The sequence below is a fragment of the Dicentrarchus labrax genome, unplaced genomic scaffold, assembly GCF_905237075.1.
Source record: "Dicentrarchus labrax unplaced genomic scaffold, dlabrax2021, whole genome shotgun sequence".
Taxonomy (NCBI): Eukaryota; Metazoa; Chordata; class Actinopteri; family Moronidae; genus Dicentrarchus; species Dicentrarchus labrax.
In genome coordinates, this window is record NW_026136724.1 from 2,745,567 (window position 1) to 2,756,424 (window position 10,858).

Consider the following 10,858-nt stretch of genomic DNA (forward strand, 5'->3'; position numbering starts at 1 on the left):
AGCTTGTAGCTACAGTCTCCCTAATGGATCCACAGCAGCACTAGAGCACCACCTGCTGGCGTAGTAGTGTACTACCTTAAGTGTTAGAATGAATCAGTTATTACAAAGAATAGAGGGGTGTGTGTTTAAACAAAAACTGAACATATGGTGTTTTCCAACCCATTACACTAGCAAAATGCTAACTAAGTAGCCAACTAATCTACATAAATTGTGAGCTAGATAGTTAGCATTTTGCTACAAAGCATAACACTTGCTAACCAGCCAGCTAATTTACATCAATGTGTAATTAGCTAGCTAGCTAACTAATGATTGATGTGATTATATAGGCCTTTATGTTGCTTTTATCTTTTAACCATCTTCAAAATGTTGTCTTTTAGCACATAGCATATCTAAGTACAGGAAAGAAGGAAGTTGCCCGAGGTTCTGACTGAGGCTTGTTCAACTGTTATTGGAGCACAGAGCAAAATGGGGCGGGACAGCAAGGGTCAATCATAATCAATATTTTATTCTTCTGCAGACAATGTAAATGAAAAATATGGTTCCGGCCTCTTTTTCTATTTCTCTCTAACAATGTCCCCTGCGAGGTTAGAACAGAGCTGGACGGGTCCCAGGGAAACATCAAGCGGGTAGTTACTGCTGTGGGTCTCCTCTTTCTTATTCTCTGTGTTCTCCTGCTCTCTGCCGTGGAGACGGTCTATAACTGACAGCGGACAGGAAATTAAAATCAGGGCCTGGGAAATAGATGGGATATCCAGTAGGCACGAAACTGAGGAGATAAAGAGTGAGAGAGGCAGAGAGAGCTAACGGCAGAGTAGGGGAGAGGGAGAGAAATATATTATGAAGCAGAAATTCACCCCAGATTGGTCGTTGGCTCCATTCATAATAGAAAATGTGATTCTCATCCACTGTCTGCCGAAGAAACAGCGAGGTAATAGTCTCTTTAATGATCTCCCACCTAATGCATTAGTGTTGGCTACTGGCCACAAAGCAGCCAGGTAATAAATGAAAGAAAAATAAAATGCATCACCAACATGACTCAATTCAATTCAGTCCTATTTATTCCCGCTGCAGCCACATATGGTTAAATCATGTAGGTGTGTTGGCAATGTTCCATGTGCTAAACAGATCCAATATAACATACTTTAAAGAGATATTAACAGAAATAATCAATGATAAGATATGTGTCCAAATAGGGTCATTTAATAGAAAGATGTTTTTATTAATGTTATGACAATACATATTGGCCCTGTTTGGACCAGGGGCTACCAGGAGTTCGGTCTAGACCTGCTCTATTTGTAGAGTGAATTGGCGCTATACAAATAAAATTGAATTAAATTGAATAGAAGGCCAATGTTCTCTCTCCGTTTTAGCTGTTTTTGGTCACCAAACCCTGAGAAATATATCGGGCTCGTCAGCTGGTCTCTGACTGTGTGTGCTGTTGGTGCTTTACAGTGGGTTTTAAGAGCTTTTTCACTGAAAACCTCTGCCTGCTGCTGCTGGACACAATGCTGATCAATCAAACAAACCAACAAACTGTTCATACAGGTTAGTGAAACTGAAAGTCTTTGAAAGATGACTGGCAATAAACTAATAATAAGACAAATATAAACAGTAAATCAAGGGCAGTGAGTAAATATGCTGCAAAACCAAAGCAATGAGCTTACAGATGTTACAGCTGTGTAGAACTGATAATCCTCTCTGGATTTATCCTAACATGCAAACACCTTTCACATCTGATCCATAGATAGATAATTCCTTTATTATTTATCCCCCTAAGGATAAATTCAGGTTGACACAGCAGCAATAAGGAAAAGCAGCGCAAAAACAGAAAACAAAGAATATCACAGAAAAATATTGCTAATATTATTAATATTAGAAGATATAAAAACTATAAATTAAAGTATATACACTATTTGTTGTTCAAGTAGGACATGGAGTCCAAAATATAAGCAGAATATTAAACTTGACTAAAACTAAAACTAAACTAAAACTACTAAAGTGGAAATTAAATATAAATAGTGCAGTCTAAGCCAGTCTTTGTCTGCTGGGGTTGGAGTTACTGGGTGCTGTGGCGTTGTGGAGTCTGATGGCTGATGGTAAAAATGAGCCTCCAAACTGCTTTGAGGTACGGGGCTGGGTCAGTCTGTAGCTGAAGATGCTCCTCAGCTCAGCGTGGAGAGGATGACAGGGGTTGTCCATGATGGCTTTCAGCTTCCCTGGGATGACGTGTCTGCAGGTCTGCAACGGTGGAGTGGATGACGTCACAGGCGTGCGCCGCTACTGCCGATGGAGGAATGTAAACAAACTCACGGGGCAGATAGTATGGCCTTATGGCCAGCAGTTCAATATCAGGTGTGCAGATTTCTGCCTTCTTGACAACATGTCCAGGGTTACACCATTTAGAGTTCACAAAGACAGCGAGCCCTCCTCCAGACTTTTTACCGTTTCCTCCTGTCTGCCCGAACTAGTGAAAAGCCGGCTAGTTCCACTGAACAGTCTGGTGTAATGTCATTCAGCCATGTCTCCGTCAGACATAATATGCTGCACTGCAGATACTCTCGCTGTCCGTTGACCAGGGCCGAGAGCTCGTCCGTCTTGTTGTTTAGCGAGTGTACGTTTCCCATGACAACCGAGGGAAGACATGGCTTGTATCTCCACCGCCACCGTCTTCTTGGTCCTCACCAACGTGTCTGCTCTGGTTTCTCTCCTTCGTCTCCTTAACTCCACCGGGATCTCCCTCAGGCATGCGACACGTAAATCCTGATACCGTAGGAAGTCCTCACGTGAATAACCTCCGGTGTTTTGTTGTGTGGTGGTTGTTGTGTCCACTTGTGTCCAAACTTCAACTACGGCTAAAAAAGTAAAAAATTAACTACCAACACTGGAGGTCTGTTTACAACAATAAACACAGTGCTGTTTAAGAAGGAATAAAGAAGTAGTAAGATTTAAGGCAAAAAAATAAGAGGCGGAGTGGGAGCTGTTGCGTCAAGCTGCCACTCTGTGCCGCTTCTAGAACCAACCAGATTGATACAAACCATGGTTGATATACAAATGTTGAGGTGTTCAGTACATGTGCAAACAAGTCTGTAACACTATTATCAAGTGATAACTGTTGCAAATAGTTGGTTTCTGACGTATTGACCTACACAGTTTGAACTGGACCACGGAAATAAGGACTTCATTGTGGAATGAACAGTGAAATAAGAATTATTGTGTTTTTGTTACCTTAAAATTAGCTGTTTTTAATCTACAGACGCCCCGAGTCAACTTTCATGGAGCCCGCCATGTTGAACTGTCAGTAGCCCAGAACAGACAAACCAAACTCCGGCTCTAAATAGTGGCCTTGGTGTTTTTTGCATGCTTCACAACCACCGTAGTTTCTCCTTCACGCTTGGCAGGGGAGGGGGAAGCAATGGCCTTGCAATCGGCAACTAGACCACTAGATGCCACTAAATCCTACACACTAGACCTTTAGTGTGATCCACCAGTGCACATCCACTGAGAAGTAGGAGACATCTTGTGTCCAGCAGCAAAACTTTAGAACAATATTTGTATATTCAGTGATTCTGGAATTTCCATGAGGTAGAAGATGATGTCTTTTTAAGGATTTGAATGTGGACATTATTTCAGAAAAAACATATCAGACACACATTCTTGTTCGACAGACTATTTGTATATTGTTTAAATACATGTCTGGAGAGGATCTGTGGTTAAATAACATAATTATTGTCAACTAAATCTAGTTGACATCTCTGAGAGCTGCTGCTTGACTCTCACTCAGTGCTTCTGCCCACAGTATTGTAAATCACAGTCATCTGCAGTTATCTGCAGTCAGATTAGCAATAATAAAAATGCAGCATCTGGTTACACTTTCAAGTAAAGCTTGCGTGGTTAACGTGGTGAAACAGTTTCAGTTTGGTTAGGTTTACGCACAAAAACTACTTGGTTATGATTAGGAAAAGGTTGTAAGTTACTTTACGTAACTTTAAAAAATGAGTGATTTAGAGAAATATATGTGGTACTCAATATAGGGAATACTCTCTGTAACCTGACAACCTGATGAGGGATAGGAGGAACCCTTAAACCTTCAATATCTTCATAAGTATATCATGTAGCCAATGATGATGTCAGTCTATGACTTCCCCGAACAGGAGCAATTGGTAGGTGGCAGATAGTATGCAAAAATAAGTTATATTTTATTACAAGATAACAATTCATATAAAATTGAAAATATCAAGAGTCAATAAGGTGAATTAGAAGACAGATAAATAGTTAGATGGTAAAAAGGAGTTTACTCTCTCACAGTAGTAGGGTCAGTCTGCTCATACACACCACCCCAGCAATCCTGTGGGAGACAAAAAGAGTGACAGCAGGCCCAACACAAAAAAATGGAAGCATGCACTACACACACACACACACACACACACACACACACACACACACAACACACACCTATAATATACACTATAAAGTATCATGCAGTGTCGGAGTTGGAGTGTCAGCCAATGTAGTCCCACGACGGTAATGAAGCAGTGTGTTGACTCTGGCCCAGCCTTGTACAGAGTCAAGCTGTGGATGCACAGAAGAGAGGAGAGCACCCTGCATTGATTACAATTAGCAACCAAAAATACGATACGCAGTATGTCTTAACACCTGGCCTATGCTACTACATATAAACCTCAATTCCCAGTATGGTGAGGCATAGGAAACAACCACCAGACAGCTGGAAAAAAAAAAATAGGAAAAACCGGTCCCTTTGAGAAAACAAATAAAACACATTAGTTACCAGTCCAAATATTATAGTATATTGTACATATGTAAAATGTCAGTAAAGACAGTAATGCAGGAAGAGGAAGGAGAGATTCCAGAGCTACACATATAAAACAAACATTATAAATATCGAAAGACTAAAAACATTAAAACACACAGATAGGCACATTATTTACCCATGTCTCTGGTCTCTATAGCCACAGCAGCTTTTTGGTGGTCGCATCAGTTATAAACTGAAACAAATAACACATGGTCGCATAAAGGAAACACAAACAAAGGGATAGCACTAATCAAAACCGTAGTCTGGCTATCGCTCTAGTGGGACCATAATCATAAAATCAACCTTAAGCTGCAGTCATTACAAACGCTGACAGAATAAGTAACGACAAAATGAAGTCTGCATACCTACATGAGAGTCCACCAAAGCAAGGTGCAGGAGTCAAAGGGCTCTCTACTGAGAAAAACTACCGGAAAACCTTTTATTACTTCTTGACTACCTGTTAATCATGTGACCATATCATGTAACTTAGCCTATCCATCGATCCCCTAGATTCCCACATATTATATGCATATGTTTTCTAGTACGCCTAAAAATCAAGAAGGCCCTTACAACCCCCCATGAAGCTTTGGTGGCCCCTAGTGACTTTGCAGCAGTTGTTGTTTTTTCTCAGCAGTTGCTGCAAGAGCTAAAAATATTTTCTTTTTCAACAAACCCTTAGACTCAAACTCAGTATATTATTAACTCTGATTCAATCACATTTTGCTGTTTCTGTTTTGCATTCTAAGTTACCAACAAAAAGTCCTCATTGACTCCTGCTGTACATCAGAATTATGATCAGCAATAATATTTTATAGTGCTGGCGTAGAGCAGCCGGGGACAGTGTAGGAAAGAGCAGGCAGCAGCAGTGAGGACAGTAACTCCTCTGTCTGCTGTCTCCAACATATTTTATTGTAAATCTGATCAGAAATATTTTTCATCTCAACTGTGGAAAGGTTTCCGGAGGCAGGATTCAGCTGCTGTGGGAACTTGTGTAAAAGTGGCCTGCACCACTCTTTAGGGTTATAAAGAGTGTCACCCACTGCAAAAACAGCCCTTCTAGAAACTAGCCAAATATTCTTAAACATAATCAAATTTTCTTGTATTGAACAATAAAAAAAATTTAAAAAATGGGGTAAGCCAAAACCTCTTAACTCAAACATTATTTTGATGAGTTGTGTTGATAAATAAATAATGTAGAAAAACTAGTTGTGTATTGTAATTACACTGTAAGGTAATAATTAAGTATTTGAACAAAATTTCTTGTTTAAAATGGATTACATTGAACATTTTAAGTAATCTTTATTATTACTCTTAATACCCACCCTGTATATATGCATTACATTAATGCACTCCCATTGGTTTTTATGTCCTGCACATATCTTTCCTGTACAGTTTTGGATCTTTCTATCTTTATCCTTATCTTTATTTATTTAAATTTTTACTTTATATTTGTGTGATTTTTATGCACCAATGCACCAAGACAAATTACTTGTATGTGTGAAAACGTACTTGGCAATAAACCCGATTCTGATTCTGATTCTAATTTTCAGTGAAGTTAAATTAACCTATCTGGTTTTACAGTGTCCCTTAATAAACAAAACAAAAAAAAAATGTATGCTACCAATTATTAAGTGGTACTTTAAAATATCTTTGATTGTGGAGAAAAAGCTAATTCCCCAAACTTAGTTTCATTTCAAGTTGTCATTACTCAAACGGATTGATGCAAACTGTTGTGTGTTATGTTAATTTTTTTGTTGAGCCAAAGCATTTGTTTTCACAGTATAAAAATCTAGCCACTGAATTATTAAATAATACATCTCATCTTCATCCGCTTATCCGGGATCGGGGCGTAGGGGTAGCAAGTCCAGCAGAGGACCCCAAACTTCCCTTTTCCCGGCCAACTCTGACTGGGGGATCCTGAGGCATTCCCAGGCCAGTGTTGAAATATAATCTTTCCACCTGGTCCTCGGTCTGCCCCGTGACCTCCTCCCCTTCTGGGATATTATGCAAACCATTGTTTTTACTGGTTTTATCTAGCTCAGTATTAGTTGTCATATCTTTTTAAGTCAGTTAGATATATTTTCTTAAAACAAGATTACTTTCTAGTGCAACACATGCTGACAATTACTTTTCTTTTTAGACACAAAAGAAGACTCATTTACCAGAAACAAGGCTTTTTTAATTTCTTGAGATTCCTTTTTTGCAGTGTAGCTACCAGGGTGTGAAAGTTACTCAGCCAGGATAATAAGCTGTTTAGCAGATTGCAGGATGGGAGCCAGCTACTCCTAAATGTATTGACACTGCTCACCTAATCCCAACCCAGATTGCTTTTAACCTTTAAATGCCCTTTAGTTTTCCTCTCTCCCAGCTCCCCCTCTATGTATAACAGCTCCTGCACGTTGTTCTCTGTGTGTTTGAATAGAAGTTGGCTGCCTGTTGCGTAGGCGCATAAACTGCTGAATGGTTCTCTCTGGGTTGTCCCTGCCTGAGCACAGTGGGATGAAGGACCGTAAGGAAATCAGGTCTGTGTTAAATTGCTGCTCCTTCTTTCCTCTCTGACCCTCTAATTAGGCAGTGGACTGGTTCACCTGTGTTGCTGTGCTGATGACAGCGGTGAAGGAAGTGGTGAAGGCAGAGAGGCAGAGGTCCTCAGTGATTTTAGTGGTGAATAAAAGAAGCCCACATCCACAGCAGTTCCTTTTACACCCAAAATTAAAGAGCCATGCCAGTGATTATTTCCTGTTCAGCCCTCTAACAGCAAATCCTGTACAGTACACGTCAGCTGACTGCTTCCAGAACATACCATAAAATCAAATAATCCTTTATTGATCCCACAACCGGGAAATTTAAGGTAGAGCGGGTTTTCCACCAATCAGAAGGTTGGTGGTTTGATCCCTGGCTTCTCCTGCTGCAGTGCAGTGTCCTTAAACAAGATCCTGAACCCCAAATTGCTCCTGATGCTGTGCCATCGGTGTGTGAATGTGATATGTAGTGTATGGCACTTTGAGTGGTTGCAAGCCTAGAAAGTTGCTATATAAGTACAGTCCATTTACAATTGAACATTACACCAACTAAATTAATCAAATAATAACCAAGAGTATGAAAATAAATAGATAATAGATAATAAACTAAATAGAATTACTTTGAGATTACTTTGCAATGTAGTCAGTTTCTGAATACAAATTAGATGGCTTTTTTTTTTTAAATGAGTAACATAATCCATTGGATTACAAAAAAAATCTGATTGTAGTTTTTGGATTACTTCACAAACATAACAAACATCAAACATTGCCCTAAGACTATAGCACTATCAGTAACAATATATAGAATAAGCAATAACACTGTAAAACTGAGCAATACATAAAAATAAATATAATTAAAAGAAGAGTGCATTTTAAGAAGACTTAAATGAAGTGATAGAATTAGCTATCCTAATCTTCTCTGAAAGGCTGTTCCACAGCTTGGGGGCCTGATGGCACAATTACAATTGGAGAATGTAACAATCATTACAACAGTGATAAATAAAAAAAGTTAAAAGATAACTGTTTTCCATTTCCACCTTATTTTTTGTCAAAGCCATAGTGAGCCACTGGAGAGGGGCTCCAGAGCCGCAGGTTGCCCTGAACTATAATACAAAATAAGAGACCTAATGACATAACAATGATGAATATGTGTGCTATGATAACTTGTTTGACCATGCTGCATTAAAAAAAAAAGAAAATAAATTCAGATTAGAAACTAAAGTCAATGTGTGTATATATAGGGAGAGGAGGACCAGATGGAAGTACAAAGATAGAAAATAAGAAAGTTGCCAAGTCGCAAAAAGATTTTAAAAGCACCTGGCTTCAGTATCGGCTCTTAAGGTGAGGTATACGTGTGCAAAAGGAACAATGAAAAAAGGAGAGAAAGAGGCAGTAAGCATCTCAGGCTTCAGCCAGAGAGAGTGACAGACACCTGCACGCAGACTGACAGCAGTCCAGCTGCTGAGCTCAGACAGACAGTGTGCTGCTCGTGTCTCAGGGCAGGAGCAGCGGTGCCTGCCATCATGCCGGCCCAGCACTTGTTCACCTTCTCCACATCTCGCTCTGCTGATCATGAGCCGGGACTTCTCACAGATCCAATCCTCACAGAGCCAGGAGGGCTGCAGGGGTCAGACAGGAGGCGCCTAGTAGCTTTTAAGGATGAGTAATGTAGCAACGGGACTGTACTGTCAAAATCTGTTTTTTCAAATGATATAAACCTACTTTTACCAAAGTTTTAGTATCTAGTTTAGGATGTGGCTGGAGGTACAGCCTTGACTACAACAGAAGCTGCAGCAGCAGGTACTGCAACATCTAGTGTATAGGCCTATGTAAACCTTTTTATCACCTTTTATTGCATCCACATTTGTTCCTTATGTCAACTTTTTTGCAAAATCATTTTGTGATATATCTGCACTTTTTCTTTCAATCTCTGGCTTCTCCACTCAGGATATTTATGTGCAGATTTATGAAAACAGGACATTTGGAAAGGAATTTTATTCTAATTTGTAAAGAACCATACCGCTGTTCTTGAGTCAGCGTTCCTTTTCATATTAACACATTTCAGTTGGGGATTTGTTTTCCTTTTTTTTTTAAATCAAGGCTGCCACATCCTGTATACCTCTTAAAGCATGGGTCTGGTGATATCTTGTATTTTTATAGTCAACATATCCCATATACAGAGTCAAACCAAAGTGTTCATTTCATTAACAAAAAAATGTTTCATTGTTGTCCAAAAACTGTTAAAAACACATCAGTGAGCCACACTGCAGTGCAACAGTTACATGTTCCTTCATAACCATGAACAGAGACAGTTTATCTATACTCTGTCCTGCTGTCCTAAATACTCACTAGATCCCCAAATGTAGATTAATCCGCCACTAAAAATAGCCCCCAGTAACTTCACTATTTTAGAATATTATAGTATATTATAGAATAGCTGCAGATGTATTCTTTTAATATGAGATTTCTGTGAAGTCAAATAAAACAACAGACCTGATCCATCCTCACAGACGTGGGCTGCACTGATCCTTAAGTTTCTGGATTGAACACCTACAAACGTCAGAGCCGAACTCGGCACAACCTCGACTCACCAGGGTGGCGCTCAGCTCCGACCTGAAGCAGATAAACACATCGATAAAAAAGAGCGAGAGCTACAGACACCATTAATTCATTTTACTGTTTACAACCTACACACACACACACACACACACACACACACACACACACACACATAATCCAGTACCTTCCTAAGGACAAACCTTGTTTTGGAGAAGAATGCGGTTTTTCTTCAATGGGTGTCTCAAATATTGATAGCGAGGATCTAGTGGGCTTTGTTTTGCTGTGTGCTTTTTCTACGAGTGGCACAGTCTTCATTAGCCCAAAGCCTGTTTCTCTGTGCTCAGTCGGCTGGAGTTGTTCTCCTCTCTTTTTTTCACTTGCTCTCCTCTTCCTATTCTCCGACTCCTTTCTTTATTTCGACCCCTCTTTTTCTCTCTTCCTCTCAGAGAGGATTGATCTTGCCGGTGAGGCTCCCCCTTTCATCCAGACTGTCTGGGGGCTCTCCTGCCGAGCTCAAAGCCTGACTGGGAGCTCTCTCTCCTGGGTGCGGGAGTAACAGACAGTGCCTGTGGACATGCTGCCGTGCAGAGAGCCAAGTGTTAAGCTCCACGGGGGTCCCTGCTACTCTTAAATGCTGATCACTAGTTGGACAGTTGGGAACTCCATACAGTACCATAGACTCATACTGGGATTAAAAAGTAGCAAGTAACATAGAGGAAATATACACCACATGTACCACTGAACAAACAGGAAATTATGTGCGATTGCAAATTTGAGAGTCAGAAAACTTATCATGACGTTAGATTACCCCAATAATGACTTTAATATAACTGCAGTCTTGATGGCTTATAATAAATTAGTATTTATCAGTAACATTTACATTCACAGGTGAACTCATGCGTATATTTCCACCTCTGAGCACTGGGATTTACTTACAGAACTTTAAAGCAGCCTTTCAGCCTTGCTC

General features: G+C 39.9%; 1 long non-coding RNA gene across 2 annotated transcripts; it reads right to left on the reverse strand.

Moving 5' to 3' along the window:
* Positions 1-485: 485 nt before the first annotated feature.
* LOC127358564 (uncharacterized) lies at positions 486-10,466 on the reverse strand. Of its 2 annotated transcripts, XR_007882474.1 has the most exons (3): positions 10,092-10,466; positions 4,453-9,945; positions 486-4,345 (listed from the first exon to the last, which is right to left on the reverse strand). It is a non-coding gene; the product is annotated as an uncharacterized LOC127358564 (long non-coding RNA). The 2 variants fall into 2 exon arrangements; XR_007882473.1 differs by having other exon boundaries at positions 486-9,945.
* Between the last annotated feature and the right edge of the window lie 392 nt (positions 10,467-10,858).